At 46.8% G+C, this 18,534-nt stretch overlaps 1 long non-coding RNA gene across 1 annotated transcript; it reads left to right on the top strand.

Moving 5' to 3' along the window:
* Positions 1-464: 464 nt before the first annotated feature.
* Positions 465-14,738, top strand: LOC119377119 (uncharacterized). Its single transcript, XR_005180752.2, has 3 exons — positions 465-565; positions 6,826-6,870; positions 14,639-14,738. It is a non-coding gene; the product is annotated as an uncharacterized LOC119377119 (long non-coding RNA).
* Positions 14,739-18,534: the final 3,796 nt, after the last annotated feature.

Genomic DNA, 18,534 nt, shown 5'->3' with positions numbered 1-18,534 from the left:
TGTTCCATAATTATCGCAGCGAAATCGTGCACTGTTTCAGCAAGTTGGGTGATTGTGGAGAAGCGGCTCCTAGATGCATGCCGGCTAAGAATAGACACGTTTGAGCTTTCGAGGTAGTTAAACAAGATTTTTGAAGGGGTATGGTGGAATATTTTACAGCGGGCACATGTAATTGAAATTGGTCCGTAATTTTGTATTCTGTGTCTATCACCTGCTTTATGTACTGGCACGACTCGCGCCATTAAGCAATCATGTGGTAACTTGTGCTACTCAAGAGACGCATGCAAAATTATCAGTGGATACTTAGCAGTCTACTCTGAATATCTTCGCAAGAATTCAAAAGGAATGCCATCCAGACCAGGTGACCTTTTCATAGCAATGATAATAACAATGATGAATCAGGGCAGCGCCACCATAGGGTCTCTAAGTGGGCCACTTGTGTGTATACCGATCTCTTTCACCGCAGGGCGATGCAGGTGGACCAGGTGTGAAGGGAAGCCAGGGGATACAGGGACCGCGAGGCGAGCCAGGCAAGCCAGGTGTCCCTGGAGAGAACGGGATGGCGGTGAGTTCACGCTCCTGCATGGCTGTTTTTATGCTTGCACTGCTCGAAGAGACACTAAAGTGAAATGCTAAGCGATCTCACTGAAAGGTTTGCGGTGTTGTGCCTCACGACAAAGACCAAAATGTCGTCGACTTTCCAATAAAGAAGGATTCTGGAAAATGGAGTCGTCGCCCGACCGGCCCTGACGACTGACGGCGGTCGTCGTTCTTCCACGTTGCCCAGCGACCAAGGCGAGGCTCAACACCTGCGACCAAAGAGAGGTTCAACGCCTGCGACGAAAGAAACACCTGGGACCAAGGAGAAGTCCCGTCAAGCAATGGACTGGTCCCTGATTTAAGGCCGTGCCGGTCCGTTGTTAGAATAGCCGAACCAGCCGACGTGGTCGTGCATGCAGTCCTGTTGACTGAGATCGGAAACATGTAAATCGTCTGTACGTAAAATATTTCCTTCTTCAACTTGTCCTTCTGACTGCTCCAAGCACGATGCACACCCGTGTTCGCACCGGCCACGCAACTCCAGTCTCAACAGCGGTTCCAGCGGTGGGATACCACGACCCGTGATCTCAACTGCTGAACCTGAGGGATATGCAACCTCGGGTCACAACAGTGGCGGCAGCGATGGGCCACGCAACATCATTCGTAACAGCGGTCAGCGACAAGATCACATTGCACATCGTCGCGCCCAGTGGTGCGTGACCGAGGTTCATGGCCGGGAGAAAAGCATCGCTTGTCGCAAGCCAATCAGAATGCAGCCACGGGAAAGCAAAGAGGAACGCGCGTATAGCAGCTGCCTGCATTACGTCGCCAAGGTGTGTGTAAACGGGTAACGAAACTTCCATAGGAGCGCACATGTTAAGAAAATCGCGGCTCGTTCCAACTATCGCCATCTACGTAACGCGGGGACAACAAAGATCAAGCAAAAATATAAGCATTATGCCGAAACCGCAAGCGAAAACGACGGCACGACATTACGATACATCGCGGGAAATCAGGTGGTCTTTTTTACCGTGCTCCTTTTTTTTACTCCCTTATCAGACCTACGATTTCCTTAGCCTTTACAGCTGACTAATGGTTTTATAAAAGAGACACGAAAACCAAGAAAGTTTTGAAAATGAAGCTGTATTTTATTAGCCGATTATTGCGCCGGTACTATACACACGCGTAGTGACACGCGTAATTCGAAGGTTGTGGGTTTGGATCCCACCAACGGAAACGGTTATTTTCAGTCCACTTTAATTCCTTTCAGTATATGTCAAAATCAATCGACTACTGTGTCCCGTGTACGTATGTAGCGTGGCCGGAGGTAGGAGCTGTGGTTCGCCGGCCCAAGTGCCCATGCGGTCCATGACCGTGTCGCACAACTCATCGACGCGCTGAAATGTGTTCAGCTGCTGTGCCAGCAGCTGGTCAGCCTGCTCGTGCGAAGAATCCTGCTCGCCGCCGGTAGGCACGATCATCCCGGACCGGAGGTGCTTTCCGTCTGCCTGCGCCATGAAGAGGGGAAAAAAACCGCGCCACAAAACAACACACACGACAGTGCGTTACCAGGAGACTCAACGAACAAGACGAGGGACTGGACCTACGTCCACCGTGCTATTCCTACGGGCGGGAGCAAAAACCACGTTGGGCGCCAACTGTGGGTACTGGGCTTGCTGCGTCCCGTCCGTAGTTAAATCAAGGACGACGGAGGCTTCAACTCACAACAAAGAACAATAATTTATTTAACTCTACGCTGCATACGACGGGGTCGGTCCAGGGACACGACACGACGAGGCGGCGACCATGATCGACAGCAGCAGCAATCGGGCAGCGCGGGTGGCAGCATCCGTCCTTCCTGGAAGCCCAGGCACCTCTCCCCTGGGTAGCGCGCAGGCTGCCCCTTTTAAGCCGCGCAGCTGGGCCACGCGCACCGCCTCTGCGCAGCACGTGGCGCTATCTAACGATAGCCGGTGGGCGTGGTTCCCACAACTGTTACAGGCACAACAAATAACGTCATCCATGCTTTTTCCTGAGCTTAATTGTCTGTTAGATTCATTAGTTAAGGCAGATGCTGCGTGAAAGTGGCAACAATGATTGTGACATTTTAAATCATTTGTTTCCTAATTATGCGTGTTATGTGTAATGTTGGAATCTCAGAAACGTCAAGCCAACCACTGCTCACAGCATACCTGGTTGCTTTCCTTATGCTCCGAAAAAAACGTTCTCTGCACGTGTCATGAAATGCGTTGCTGTTCTAGTTGGCAGGTTCAGGTAAAATATACTTAACAATTGAGACACGCACTCTGGAAGCAGGGGGAGGTGGTGGGGACCGTCGCCCCCATTGGTTCAGAACCAGTGGGGGCATGCGCCCACACTCAAAGCTCCACCTCCCACTCGCCTTCTTCGCCCTGGTACCACCCGTGAGGTTGGAGACCCCTTCAACTAGCTAAAGGGTGGTGCCTTCCTTTAACAAACGAAACAAAATCTTGCGGAAACCTGTGACTTCTGACACTCTATGTTTCGGTGCTTTTTCAGCGTGAAAGAGCACTGCCTGTTTTCTGAAGGAAAGATTACTTTTAAGGGCTCGGTTTTCTTTGTTAAACCCAATATTGATGAGAACTTACAGAGAGTAATGCCAAGGAAAGTATAGGGGATGTTATTAGTAATTATTGAACATAAATGTGAAGAAAGTAAAGTGGACGAAAAGATAACTTGCCGCCGGCAGGGACCGAGCCTACGACCTTCGAATAACGCGTCCGATGCTCTACCACTGAGCTACTACAGCGGAGGGTGTCGTTCAACGTATCTTCGGTGCTGAAGTAGCTCTCGAAGAGCTGAAGGCTGGCGCTGTATTCTAGTCATTGCAGGAGCACGTCTAGGCACCACGCCTTTTGGATGCCTTTCGTTCTATCACTATTTCGTTGCTCGAATCTAAGCCAATGAAAAGCAACAAGGTAGAAAAAGTCGGTGTAATTTTGTTGCCATATAAGCACGATTTTAACCGTTAACCTATCCAGGGGCGTAGCCAGCATCAGTTTTCTGGGGGTTCAACCTCTTTTTATGTTTTTGCGTGTCTTTGTATGCTCGCGCACATACATACACATACAAAATGCAATAATACCAGCAGGGGGGGGGGGGGGTGGACATTCCTAACCTCCTGCTGGCTTCACCTTAATTCGTTTGCAGCTTGAAATATTCGTTTTATTCCGGTTCGGCCCAGACAACCTTCGTTCCTCCACCGATAATGACTGTAGTGAAAATCGGAAAAGGAAAGCGTGGCCCAGGGTGCTGTTGCTGAAGGGTTGCGATCCAGCAGCTCTTTGCCAACTCATCAGGCATATCACCCTTCAAGCATACGGCGAGATTTGATGGACAGATGCCGGGATGAACTGACGATTTGAAAAAAAAAAAGATGGTTGATCCCTCCGTCATAGGAATCGGAAAACCACGAAAGGAAAACGTTCCCTTACAAACGTAAGTGAATGTTTACTGTACATTGATATAACAGAGTTTGCATAATGTATATTGATGTCTGGCAGCTATAGCACCGTATAACGTGGATGCACTCACTTTGATGATCGGTGGTCCATCCCGACGACTAACGTCCATGTTAAATGATTACACAAAAGCTTGTGGTAGCTAACGGTAAAAGCGCAATCAGAGAACAAGGTGCGATAGCCAGAAGATCGTCGCATATTGGACGCAGAACTTGGTCGCCAACCCGCGGCATGTTAAAATGTGATTGAACACCACGGCCGAACTAGAGCGAAACGCAAAGCGCGTCGCGCCGCTCTGCGGCCGCGAATTTTCTCGGGGCGAGCGCGTGAGCGGGGAACGCGGTGTAACAGCCAGGTGAGGCAGGCGCGCGTCGCAGAGCTATTTTTGGTTTCGATTAGCGTGATGCTATGAGCAAGGCCGACGCTTTTACGACGCTAGGGCTAAGGCGCCACCTCGCGGTGTGTTAAGGCATTGACAAAATCGAACTTCTATTGAAAACGCGCCGAATTGGACGGACGTGTAACGTGTTGCAGCTGTTAATCGCGGAGGCCACAGCAATGACGAATTACTTTACCTCACAGCTCCCAGAGGGCAACACCACCCCGGCGACCGGGAGAATGGTAGATATAAAATGCGCGTTTGTAAAGCATCTAGAGTATGTGACCATGGCGCAGTGGATAGCGTGCCTGGCATCTGTTGTTGTGGACCGAGCGGTCGCGGGTTCGATGCCCGTTGACGGTACTTTTTTTCTTTGCCATCTTATCCTGTAAATTTTTGCAACGTCATTTCTGTGACGGAAATACGTCACTTAAGTCTTGGTGGACCCGGGCATAAAACACTTTCGTGTTAAAAAAACTAGCAGTGTACGAATACAGCCGATGAGCGAACCTTCTTGGAAATGGAACGCAAACGACAACGCGCCTAATCTCGCTGCTGGCTCTCATGAAGACGGTAGGGTGGGGCAATCTTTTTAGAACCCGTACAGTTTCGCAGCTCTGCTCGCGAGCCGGCACACTGACACACAGCTGACGCGTGAACCGTCGTCATTCCTTACTCTTTTTCTTCCCCTTTCCCCACCCCCGGTATAGAGTAGTAGGCCAGAGCACACTATCGCTCTGGTCGACCTCTCTGCCTTTCTGTAAGTAAACCTCTCTCTCTGATGTTAGTCGTCAGGATGGAGATGTGCCACCAGGATCAACGTAGGGGCGTCCACATCGAACATTGCTATAGCCGCCAAACAGCAACAGCATTGTCCGAAGTCTCTTTTAATAATGTATGATGAACATTGAACTATTTTGTAAGGAGACGTTTCACTTTCGTCTTATATCGATATTCTTAAGACGGAGGGTTTCTTTTTTTGCACCGACTGCTTTTGTTGTTGTAAATTCGCGCTCTTTGCCTCCCTTTCTTTTCCTCCCTCCGTGGTCGCCGCTGTTTCCTATCAAGTTCGGAGAAGCAAGGACTGCGGCAGCACCAGAACAGAGAACAATGCTCAGTAGCTGAGGAATGTCTTTCCATTCACAGATTTATGGGACCGGCGGACGGCGACTCGGGAGATATGAGTAGGAGAGAGGGCCCCCTTTTCGGGGCGCGGACGTGAGCGCCAAGATGTACCCGGGATTGGCGCCAGTTACAATCAGACGATTCAAAACGACAGGCTGGGTTTTTCTTTAACGCTGCCCAGCCCCATTTGTATTTCTCGCTGAAGTAGTTTTAGAACGCCTCTTTTTTGTTCCTCTTTGCATTATTAACAGTTCACCATCGTAGACGTTCTACGACTGTTCTCAGGCGACATGTGTTGGTCGGGGCAATGTCGCCAGTTGGTAGTGTCAGTGTTTTCTTGAATTTCCAAATACGATTTTGGACAAATTATTTCCAACGTTGCGCGTCACCCCGGAAAGGGGAGCCCAGCAGATCTCCACACTAGGGGACTTTCAGACCAAAGTCTGACGTCCGCTGTGGTGGAATGGACCGTCGTGGCTACCACAAACAACAGAAACATGGACGATTGAACCGCAAGCTATGGACTTCACTCCTCAAGAAATTGAACAGCAAAAGGAGACTCGGGTGCTGGCTACGAGCGTCAACGAGGGCGATCTGCTGGAGCTAACGAGATTTAGCACTGCTGCAAAGGTTGAGCGAGTGAAGAGCTGGATTTTTCGATTCATAAAGAACATACGCGTATGTTACCTTGTCGTGCACTTACGGACCGACGCACATACACACCCAAGCTTTTCCGTGGAGGCCAGCCGCTGTGGTCTCCTGATTATGGTGCTCAACTGCTGACCCGGAGGTCGAATCCCGGCCATGACGGTCGCATTCCAACGAAAGAAAAGTGCGACAGGTCCGTGTGCTTAGACATTCGTGCACTTTAAGGACCCCCGGGTGATGAAATATCCGGAGCGCTGCATTGCGGCACCTCTCATAATCATATCGTAGCTTTGTGACATAAAACCGCAGCATTAACAACATTTCCCTTCAGACCTGCCCAAGGTATGCTCACACATTACTGGCAATTTAAAAGCAATATGGGTTAGGCTAGTTCGACAAACAACAGAAACATTGTCTTCGTTGGTCGATTATCTAACATGAAATTGATGTCAGGCTCTCTTGGGTAAAGCCTTCTTTCAGCGCTTCGGAGCCACTTGGAACTAGTCCCGTGCGCATACCTTTTACTGAAAGCAGCATAAACCTGAACAAACTGAATACAAAGAAGTAGATTAATGCATGCTGCCTTGGTACTTTCCCTGCATTTCCTTAGCACGAGTGTTCTTTGTTTTTCAGGGTCCACACGGGAAAGATGGTGCACCAGGAGAGAAAGGCATTCAGGTTCGTGGCCTTATTATGCGCGTGTTCCTCCCTCTGAACCCTTGTCTACAGCAAAATGCGTTTAGCAATATGTGCTTCACAAGAAAACATTTAAGTGAAAGCTAACCATCATTGGGTGTGTTTGTGTGTCCTTGGCCTTGAGCAGATCATACAGAAGATGGGGCCTAGATGCCCATCCATTCCTACATGCAAGCTTTCGAAAACTGTCACAAATTTATATGCACGATACTGAAGCTCTGGCACTAGACAAAAGCTAGTTAAGGGATTCTTATGAATTAAACGAAATTGCGATTCGGCCGCTCAGGAATTCCCATGACAATAACAATATTGCTAAATTCAGGGACAGAAAGCGGTTCGAAAACAGAACAACTTCTTCCTTTAGTCACGTAAACGAGGATTTCTGCATGGCTTAGAAGTAACTTTGGTTTATAGTACGTGTGTTAGACGCGTTCAATAACGTATACGACAAAAATATACCCTGTGGAGTATCTGCCAGCGGTAAAACCATTGAGTTCATGTAACATGCTCTGCTATCTCCTAACGCTAAAATTATTATAGATTAGTTCGCTACAGGACCTCTTGGTGGTGGTCATTTTTTCACAAACTGGGAAGCTTCCTATCTTACTGCCTACTCTTGACTTTATTTGTGACAAATACAGAATATTTGCGAAGATTTTTGTTGGTAGTTGGCCGGAAACGGGTGATGATGTTTCTTTCATCAGCATTATTCCAGCTTGCGTGCTTCCGCTAAACACATTCGCTATCTTCTGTGAGCCTGCGCTTCGATATGTGAAATATTAGCCCTTTCACGGGCAGCTTCTGGCCTCTTCGTTAGCATGGGTGCGACCACCGCGGAGGTTTGTTAGTGCTGGGTTTAAACACGCGGCCGGGATGAATTTTGATTAAACGAAAAAGCCTTTTTTTTTCAGAAATCCATGTAGAAATCCGACAAGCATGTGGAGATCATATTTTTCTGTATTGAACCATTCGCTGAAGCAATCTGTCATGCAAACATTTCTAAACATTTGAAACATGCTTGAAAAGAACATGAAGGAGGGAAGTGGAGAGCCACATATGAATTCAGAGTGAAAAAGTCTAGTAAAATTAACTACTTCAAACGTTCTTCAACCTTGCCCAGGGACAGCGATGAAAAATGTCAGAACAGTCAATGCTGCTGTAGCCGTCTTTTTAACAAGACAGCGGGCCTGCGTCGTTGAATTGCCTGTCCAATTTTTCGGGGCCACAAGTGTGCATTTTTGCCGGAGCTTGCTCTTGTATTTTGGATTAAAACCAGAGAAAAGAACTGATTCTTTTCTTGTATTGGTTGGGCATACAGGGGTTGCTCGCTGGTTATTGAATCGATGAAACATGGTTATGTATTCGCAAGTAAGGCCGTGGCAAATAAAGGATGCGCACAAGACAAATGTCGAAAGCGAAGTCGGAGTTTCTGCTTTCTTCCTTGCCTGGCGTCCTGACTTGCCCCAATACAACCGCGTTTTATCCGCTTATTTGCGCCATAGCCGGATTCTCGAATTCAAGCAAGTTTCGTCACTTTTATTCACTATTTCATCCTTATGTGCTTTTCAAATATGCAATAATATTGCGTTTGCGTGTGGCATTCGATGTACTGTCATAATTTTTGTCCATCAAGCAGACAATCGGTTAGTGAAGTGCGCACTAATGTTCAGAATTTCACAGGACGCTGCTTGAGAATTCTGGACATGAAAGAGCGCTTTAGACAGTGCGAAGTGAAAACGGCAGACAGTTCACTTCGTCATCTCTAAGGGTCAGTTTATTTCCTCTCCTAATGCAGCAACCATAATGCTCTTGCTTGTGCAGGCGCTCTCTATACGCATTCTTGCCCTTGTGGCGCTTTTTAAACGGAAGGTACAAGAACTAACCGTATGCACTTTCTTTATCCGACGCGAGAATAATTAGTGAACGTTACTTTGCTTAGCTTTGCTTTGCTTGATTCTGATATCGTTATCCAGCTCGCCACTTCTTATGAGATAAATGATTTCTGCCAAAGCCCGCAATGTGGCAATCAGCATTCAAGAAACAGGAAAGACCTAGATCAACTTTTCCTTCAGCTAGGAAGCTTTCTTTAGGCATCATCTGTAAGAATTGGTTGAAAGGTTGAATTGTTTGTTTAATGAAAGTGGTTCGATGACCACTTCCCATTACAGGAGTTCTTATGCCGCAACAGCGTATTTATTTGATTGAGCTGCCCTATACGAGAGTGCAACAGAATTCCCATCCGTAAGTTTTCGTTTGCTTTTTGCATCCGAAAAGGGGCATGTCGCCTCGATTTTATGTACCGCGCGTATTTTTCCTGTCCGACTGTTGGATGGCAATCTTTTTGTCACTAACCTAAATGTCATTTACAGAGTGAGTAAGTCTATTAAAATATGTGTATTTCAACTATTGGAGTTGTATTTTGCAAAATATTCATTTACATGTGGTCAAGGTATTATACGTACATTCCCACTTACTATTCATACCTACTCCTGCCAAAGTGCAATACGCGATGAATGCCTACAACTAGATAAATAAGTACACTGCAAAGAAGCGAGCGTTTCGCACCCACAATAGCGTGCCATGCTGACGTGCCTGATCTTGCCAGAAAGACAAAGTGCCACTCAAAACCACATGGATTCAATATGGAAAAAAATTACTAGAGACATATACATTACGCGTATAGTGCATGTCTTGGCAGCCAGGTTCAACGGCTTCCGCAGTTTTAGGGGCGAAGCTCCTTAAGGCGGCACCCGTTCGTCCCTCGTAGTCGTCGTCATCGTAGTAGTCCGTAACAAGTCTTACGCTTTGTCCTCCAAGATGGTGCCGGTGGGAGATTTCTCCTGTGCGTTGTTGAACAATAAAAAATTCGCAGCGTGCGCGTTAACTAAAAGCCGAATTCTTCTGTCTCTCATTCCCCATTAGCAGCCATGGGCATGTTCCAGTAGGAAACGTTAGTAGAAGTAGAATGTAAGTGTTAGCTAAAAGCCGACTTCTTCTGTCTCTCATTGCCCTTAGCAGCCATTGTTTACCTCCAAGGTAGTGCCTGTGAGATTCTCCGTGCGTGATTAAACAATAAAAATTTTGTTCAAAACGCCGTTGATTGATGAAATAAACCAACGAAAGACGCCAGATGTTTTGTAAAAGCAGAACGAAAGAACGCCAGATGTTTTCTTAAAGTGTAGTAGTAGTAGTTGTATTTAGCCACCTCGCCCGATCGTCAACGGGCGAGGTGGACCGGCAACGGCGCGAGGACCCTGCCGTACGAGAGTTAAATCACACTAAAAGACATACTTTGCGGGCGATACACTCTAGTGAGCTTTCAACTTTTCGTCTTAATGTACATGATAAAGAAATTATTTCTACGAAAAACGCAAGGCACACCTTGAGCAATATGTTTGGTTTTGGGACGCTAAATGGAACCATGAGGCGATGCGAAGCCGGAGCACTTGCACGATCGCGTTCCGTGGCTTTCGTTGGGCATGCTACCGACCTCGCGTCGTGGAACGCGCGTCCTGTCTTCCCTCTAGCCTTGCCTTTAATTCGCACAGGGCGAGCGGGGAATGCGGTCGCTCTTGGCGCTCTTTCGCTCGGGAGCGGACTTCTTCCTTGCATTTCACCGATCACAAGTGATAATGAAGGGACCACGTAAACCAACAGTACAATAAAAGTTTGATGTTTAATATATACACGATGTTTCACACTCTTTATATTATGTACTGGGCGCATTTCACGGAAGAGTTTCACGGTTTACAGATGATTCCCTCCGTAGCTTCGCCCCACTCATCATCATTCACCCCGTGGATATGCTGTGATTTTTGAAAAAGACTTTCCAAAATGCCAATTCTAAGGAGCCTGACTGCATCGGCACATTACATAAATGCCCCAAGTGCACTGGGAATAACATTGCTATTTGCATAACATTCATCAGCATCTGTTTAATTTAATTAGTTAGACAATTCGCTTCACTTTATGTATGTATATATGTATGTATGTATGTATGTATGTATGTATGTATGTATGTATGTATGTATGTATGTATGTATGTATGTATGCATGCATGCATGTATGTATGTATGTATGTATGTATGTATGTATGTATGTATGGGGTGATTCCACGTAAGATCGAACAATCGATGGCTGGTCGACCTCTCAAATTTATTTCAAAATTTTATATCTTACTGCCTGATGAGTGGAAAGAAGAGATCCGCAATTTGTTTTGCCGCCAAAAATTTTTTCGAAGCACAGGAAATCAATAAAGACGAAGAGGTGGAGTGGAGCGCTCATCCGCTCTGCTGTTTTGGCCAACTTTCGTTATGAATTGCACAAAATATATTAAAGTTAGGTAGCTGAAATTTATTTACCCAAATATATGCATGTTTTTGCGTCTGCGCAGGTATTTTTAGTTTTGTGTGTAGTGTAGATAGTTTTATAAAAAACCTCAAAAATGGCCCAATCGGCAAAATTTTCTTTACTTTGAAGGTCTTTATCTGAAAAACGCCTCGTAGCAGAGCTACAAAAATTCCGCATTACGTTCTTTGCATGCTTATCTACCAAACTGCCAAATCTTGTATTTATATAGCTTTTCAGTAAAGAGATATGATCGGGCTAAGTTCATGAAAACACCGAACAATGGAAACTTCTGACGACAATTAAAAAAAAAACCCATTTTTTACATCGAGGCTGTATACCTGTACCCCGCCACGGTTCCGTTTGTTTGGGCAGAAGCGGCAGCTTCCTACTAAACCACCAACAGACGCTCGCGTGCTCTTCTGCGAGCAGGAGCGCGCGCTCCCTGCGATTTCACTCCGGACGCTGAGGAAGGGCATCCGGCGAGATGGACAGAGGAGCCGACGAACGCGTTCGCTGCGCACAACAGCAATGCCAAAGCTCTTTCAACCTCTGGGTGGTTTAGGGGCCCTTTAATAGTTGAAGCCATACAGCATATCTTTCTTTACAATCAGGCATATGTTTCAATAAAGAAAACCACACAACAAGCATCAAAACGTCACGCTGGATTATAAGGTGCCTGTGAACAATAGAGACACGCCCCCACGCGTTGCCGGCTAGGATTAGGTTGCAGCTGCTTTGCACTTCACGCCAGGGCTTTGAATGACGTCGAACGGCCCTTCCTTTTCCCGCGTGTGCTTCCCGCTTTCATATATAAAAGGAAGACCCGTTTAGCAACTCATTCAGTTCATTCTATGGCTGCCACGGAACCACGGAACTTAAAGACACCAGAAGGACAGCGTCATACTTTTTTTGATAGCTTGTTCATAATCAACACTACGGAACGAAGGCAAAAGAACAAGTAGGAAAAGCACACTAACAGCTACGCTTTTCACAGAACCTTACTGTAAAAACAAAAAAAGTCACAGTTTCGCCGCAAGGGCGAAGCAATGATATACGAAGTGAGGCTCGCCAATGGATACTCTCGGTTTGAACAGCGCTCCTGTTGCAAAGGCGGCCGAAGCAGCGAAGGAAACTAGCGTGCTTCAAGTGTCGAGCTGTGACACTTGATAGTTCGCGCTGATCTTCTGTTTGTTCGTTTAGCGGCGCCCCTTGAGCTTGAGTGAATTTTGTACGCTCCGTAACATGAGCGCGGACACCACGGTGAAAGCTTGAAACACCCCTCTTCCCCTCACCACAAGAAAACCGCGCGAGCAGACTGCGGAAGGGCAAGGTTCTCCCTGCGCAAATATAAGAAGAAGCGAGCGAGCAGGCCGAGGACTTTTAAATGCGCCCGTCGCGCTCCTAGCGCCATCTCGCTGGTAATGAAGAAACGCTTATAAGCGCCTGCCGTCTCTGAGTCCGTTCAGCGGTAAATGGTGTGTATATAACGTTCGCCGTTAGCTACGTGGAGAATCTACCTTTCATGGCGTAGTGGTTAGCGCCACTCGCTGCGGAGAAAGAGGTTCCTGGTTCGATTCAGCGCTTCCGAAGCATTTTTCTGAATTATTTTTCTTTGGGGCTTTTATATATATACACGTACTTATACATATACGGTGCATGACGGCGACGGCAAAATCCAGTTAACACTGTCCATATAATTGCTATCGCAATAAAACAATTGGAAGCGTATCTGCGTTCTTCGCTGCAAATGTCGTCGAAAGACGAGAGTCTTCTGCCGGCCGTACTACATGCGATTTGATCTCGTCCGCGGCCACCCGTGATGCTGTTCCCAAGGCCAGGTGGCAACAGCATATCGTCGGCAGCTGGCTTTTTCGTGCATAGTGTCGCATTTTCAGCGGAGCCTAAGAAACACTAGGGTCTTCAGAATTACGTATCTATGTATTTTCTGGTAAAGGAACACACCACCTTACACATAGTGATGTTGCGCCTCAGATATGCGTAATATTTGCTTTTTGATCGACAATGTTCCCAAGTATCAACGCAGTTACCAGTTCGACATGGCTGGACGTTCAGCAAGTGCTTAAACTTTGGCCGGGTGGCTGAATCGTGTGACAGACAGACAGACAGACAGACAGACAGACAGACAGACAGACAGACAGACAGACAGACAGACAGACAGACAGACAGACCAAAATTTCTGCGTTCAAGTATCCCAAGAAAGACTATCGTCTTTAAAAGAAGAAAGCCGATCGAGTACACGAAGAAAGCCAGCAAAAGACTATACGCGGCAGGTACATAGGCCGTTTATTTAATGGAGATGTTCTTCGAGCAAAATTTAACAATGTCTGTATTACGCACGTATTACTATTACTACTCCTCTTATTGTGGCGAAACCTTGAGCAGGGCATGTCGCTGGTGCCAACGTTTCAACAAGACGACTTGTCTTGGTTAGGGTCGCCCTGTCGAAGACTTGTCTCGTTTCAATACGTTACGTCCAGCGACTTTCGTACAAGCACCCATCTTTCGTTGAGCTTCTAGATTGCTGGCAATGCAATATCTGCAATACGCCTCGACTGCCTGCCATTTGATAGTGCACGGATGCCTATACTACACGGCGGTCCACGTCGTTTGACACCTTTAAAGGCCGCTTATAACTTATGCCTCGCCGAAAAGACTACACTGAGCTATTCTGTCAGGATAAATCGTGCAGCCTCATATGGACATCAAGAGATAATGCACATTTATCCTGTGATTTCTTTTTGCTGCTTTCCTTTCTGTATTTAAAAGCCTCTTATTTCAACAATCATCGCTCGAAAGCTTAACGTTTGGTATTCTTCCCCCTTTTTTGTGCTTGTGCTTTTTTCAGTAGCGTTACAAAAGTGCATACCAACTAGGCCTATTTGCCATTCGAACAAGTTTACATGTGTTAATCTTCCTAGGGCAGTGTTATTCTTGTGAGCGAATATATGCAGAAGGCATGGCTCAAAACTTGAATTTACGGCTAAAGGAGACTGTCGTAACAGTTCTATTTTAATATGAAAGTGAAAGCCAGAAGGTGCTTGACGTGCAAAATACAACGACGGCGTAACATGGATACAAACAGGCGTATACAGCTCATAGATAAAAGCTTGAAAGTGTAGCTATTGCAGCGTCGCATGTGATACATTTCCCCTTCTGCTTATTCTGAAGGAAGCATGCAGATGCACAGCCCAATTTCCCTGATGCATAAGGCCCTGCTTAGCGTATACATTTTCATGGAACTGCGCGCTCCCTAAGTCGTACCGAATTCATTGCTATTAAACTCCCTTGTACGGGCGTGTTCATAATAGTTTTGAGAAGAACCTGTAAGTGAGCGAGAACAAGCACACTCAAACATTTGCGCAACATGATGATTTGACAGGGTGACACAGGACCTCCAGGACAACCCGGTTTTCCAGGATCCCGGGGCCCACCTGGTCTGCCAGGCAGCAATGGAATACCTGGAATGAAGGGGGCAACGGTGAGCAAAAATTTGAATACATTGCTGTATTTTTGCTACCGCATTTCCTCCTGAATCAGGTACTTTTTTTCATCAATCTAGAAGGAGACGCAGAAAGTGATGGTTGTAATGGAAGTTCTCCTAAACCGAAGTTCCAGAGTGACTTCAGTAAAACTTTTGTTGGGCTTAGTTGGTACATAGCATTTAAGAAGACAAGTTCAGCGCAAATCAAGACGGACCACAAAGAATAGAAGAGACAAGCACTGGCGCTTTCTAACAACTGGTTTATTCTTCTCTCAGCATCGCATATATATGCCAAAACCACAATGCTTGCATGCGCACGCGTAGAGACGTATTACATACGTAAAAGCCTAGTTATCTAATCAAGAACTTGGCGCATGTCTGCTATACCATGCATTGTTCTCCCGTTTTTTTTCGAAATAAATATTTCAGTTGCGAGACAACACCCGTACTGTGCACTCTGTGTTCTTTTCGTCTTCGTTTTTAGCGCTGCGTCAACCATGCAAGCATTCAAACTAGCCCAACTTACTATTCTACTGCAATCTAATACTAACATTCGGATCGACCTAGCTACCAGAGGCCATAGAAAAAGGCTACGCGAAACTAAGAGTCTGTCCATACATTCCAGATCCTCGACGATGCTTTAGCTGTCAAAGGTATGGCCACAGCTCTCTAACATGCAAAGGACAACGTACTTGTGCAAGATGTGCCTCTAAAGACCACATGTCAGCCAAATGTGAGCCTGCAGCTCACTGTGTGAAGTGCGGTGATGACCACCCAGCGTAATCACGGTCCTGTCCTGCGTGGAAGAAAGAAATAGACATTATTTCATTGAAAGTGAGAGAAAGCATTTCTTTTAGGGAAGCCAGAAAGAGATGCTCAGCATTCTATGGCACGACTTATGCGGATGTGGCGCGTCATGGAGCAGCGTCCCATCGGCCTTCGCCACTTGCCCGGCCTGCACTGAGCGGATAATCGGCTGTGGGCAGTGGTTCAGTCCACTCCGCCAACTTGCGAACAAAGCCCGGCGTCTCCACGATCGTCGGGTCTCAAGACCTCGTCTCACCAGGCGAGGCCCGAAACCCAAACTGCCAGCACGCGCGTGCGTGAATCCAGTGCCTCCCAGAAGGCAATGGACACCACATCGGTACATCTGGTGCCAAATGACCGGCGCAGTTCTCTGGACCGCGCCAAGAAAAGAAAAATACCAATAACAGTGCTGAGCGATGGTCATGTTTCCTGAAACAGAAACCATCCCTCATGAACGCCTTACAACTTCTTAGCGTACACACAGCATCATTTTTGATTAAAACGCAGACACAAATATTACTATGGAACAACCGATGTCTTTTCGAAACCTGGATGACGTACAAGAATTGCTCCACTAACTCAATCCAAGAATTCTTTCCGTACAGGACATACGCCTGAGATCCAAACATGCTAACTTTCACCGTCACTACGTCATTTTCCGAAAGGACCGCGAGGGTGCTGGGTGGCGTAGCGATTATGGTGCACAAAAGTGTAGCCTGTATACATCCAGCGTTTCGAACATCTCTTGAGGAACTTGCCCTCTGAGCTGTCCTTTTAAATAGGCTCACTACCATTTGATCACAACACTACATTATCATCCCCACAAACGCGCCTTAGGAACATTGATAGATGAACTCCGAGAACCCTATCTGATTGTTGATGATTTTAACGCACACAATGTCCTGTGGGGTGATTCTCGTGGTGACGCTCAAGGACGTCTTATTGAACAGCTTCTTTTTTCGTCCCGGTTGTGTCTCCTGCACACGAAAAAATGCTCACACATTTTATCCTCGCAAACGATTCACACTTCTTCACAGATGTTTGAATTTCATCGCCGTCGCTTTCAACCTATTTTGAATGGAATGCTCTTAAAAACCGAAATGGAAGTGACCACTTCCCTTTTATTCTTAGTGCGCCGAACCAAAACAAACTTTTCCCAGATTCCTCGGTGAAAGCTCAACTCAGCCGATCGGAAACGGTTCCGAACTATTACTCACGTGACGTGGGCTGAGATATGCGGTCTAACGTGTTTCTAGCGGTGATGGCTGCACTATCCCGGCTTTTTAACGGGATAGCGTTAGAGAGCTCGTGTCGCATAAATTCTGGTGTCGGTGTCGCTACCGACGCTTGTGAGCGAAAAATCGTCCGTGAGCGAAAAATTAAGAAAGATACAAATAAAATAAACAATAAAAATATTCAGTCCAATTGAGGATCAAACCCGGGCCGTTTGCGTGGCAAGCAGATGTTCTACCACAAAGCCACGATGTTACTTGCAGCTGCTTTGGAAAAAAAACACTACATAAATACCATTGTAGTGGAAGGAGTCTCCTTAACGCATTTTGTTCGGCAGGTGTCACGATGAAAATGAGCCCATTCGGCGATTTGTAGGCGCATGGCGAGGCCATGAAACTACGTTTTTTGCGCGACGAAACAGGGCGGGATAGTGCAGTCATCGCCGCTAAAAACACGCACGAACTCTCAAACAGCTCTAAAAATGGACAACTATGTCCATCTAGCGGAAGATATATCAAGCCAACGCCTGCTTTCTAGAGGAGGCGTTGATCAAGCAAACAGCAAACGTTGGATAATGTGCTACCATCTGTGAGGCATTATAAGAAATATGTATCCACTCTTGCACACTGAAGTGCTTTAGATCGAAAACCTGTACCATTACTATAGATACATCGCGCGCGTGTGTGTGTCTGTGTGCGTGAGTGTGTAACAATGCACATTAATAAGTATGCACTTAGTGGTTGAAGTGCGCACTAGGGGCCGGATTTCGCTGTCGCGTTCAACTCTTAAAGGCGAAGCTTAATGGTCCCCCAATTTTTTCGAAGCATGGCGTCGCGCAAGCAACGTAGTTTGACGGGAGATTGAGAACTGTACTGGATGCTATCGCGCGGCAGCACTGACGATCAAAAGTGCCTCTTCGGATTTCGCGAGCTTCGGTTCTCGGGCGCATCGTTATCTGAAGGTGTGCGCCCAGACCCCGAAAAGATCACTGCGGTTGAAAACTTCCAAAGCCACGAGACAAAAGGCCATGAGACGTTTCCGGGGGCTTTGTGCTTACTACAGGCGCTTCGTTGAAAACTTCTCCAAGATCGCCGAACCACTGACACGGCTTACAAAGGAAGGTGTACCGTTCGTCTGGGCAGAAAGAGCAAGAAGATGCCTTCTCTGAGTTACGACGCCTTTTGCAGTCGCTCCTATACTTGCTCATTTGATGAAGACGCCAAAACAGCCATTCATACGGACGCCAGTAACGTTGGCCTCGGTGCTATTCTTATGCAGTGGCAGAACGGAGAAGAAAAAGTTATCGCTTACGCAAGCCGCCCTCTGTCGAAAGCTGAATCAAATTATCAGCTACAGAACAGGAATGTCTCACAGTTATATGGGCCATCAGTAAGTTCCGGCCTTATTATACGGAAGACCATTCGAGCAATCAGCGGCCATCATTCATTGTGTTGGCTGGCGAATCTGAAGGACCCTTCTGGAAGACTTGCTAGATGAAGCCTGCGTCTGCAGGAATATGACATCACCGTCGTCTACAAGTCCGGCCACAAGCACAATGACGCGGATTGCTGGTCACGTGCACCAGTCGAGACCTCATCTCCTGAACATGAACAAGATTCCGCATTTCTTGGAGCTGTGAACGTGTCAGAGATGGCTCTGATCAGCGAATAGACCAAGAATTACTCCTTCTCATCCAGTACTTAGACGGGCAGCAGGTCGAGTACCCAAGTTTGCGTCCGCGGATTACGTTCCTA

Source organism: Rhipicephalus sanguineus, unplaced genomic scaffold (genome assembly GCF_013339695.2).
Source record: "Rhipicephalus sanguineus isolate Rsan-2018 unplaced genomic scaffold, BIME_Rsan_1.4 Seq3521, whole genome shotgun sequence".
In the NCBI taxonomy this organism is placed as follows: Eukaryota; Metazoa; Arthropoda; class Arachnida; order Ixodida; family Ixodidae; genus Rhipicephalus; species Rhipicephalus sanguineus.
Note: the sequence above shows the minus strand (reverse complement) of the source record. Positions and strands in the feature narration are given on the sequence as shown.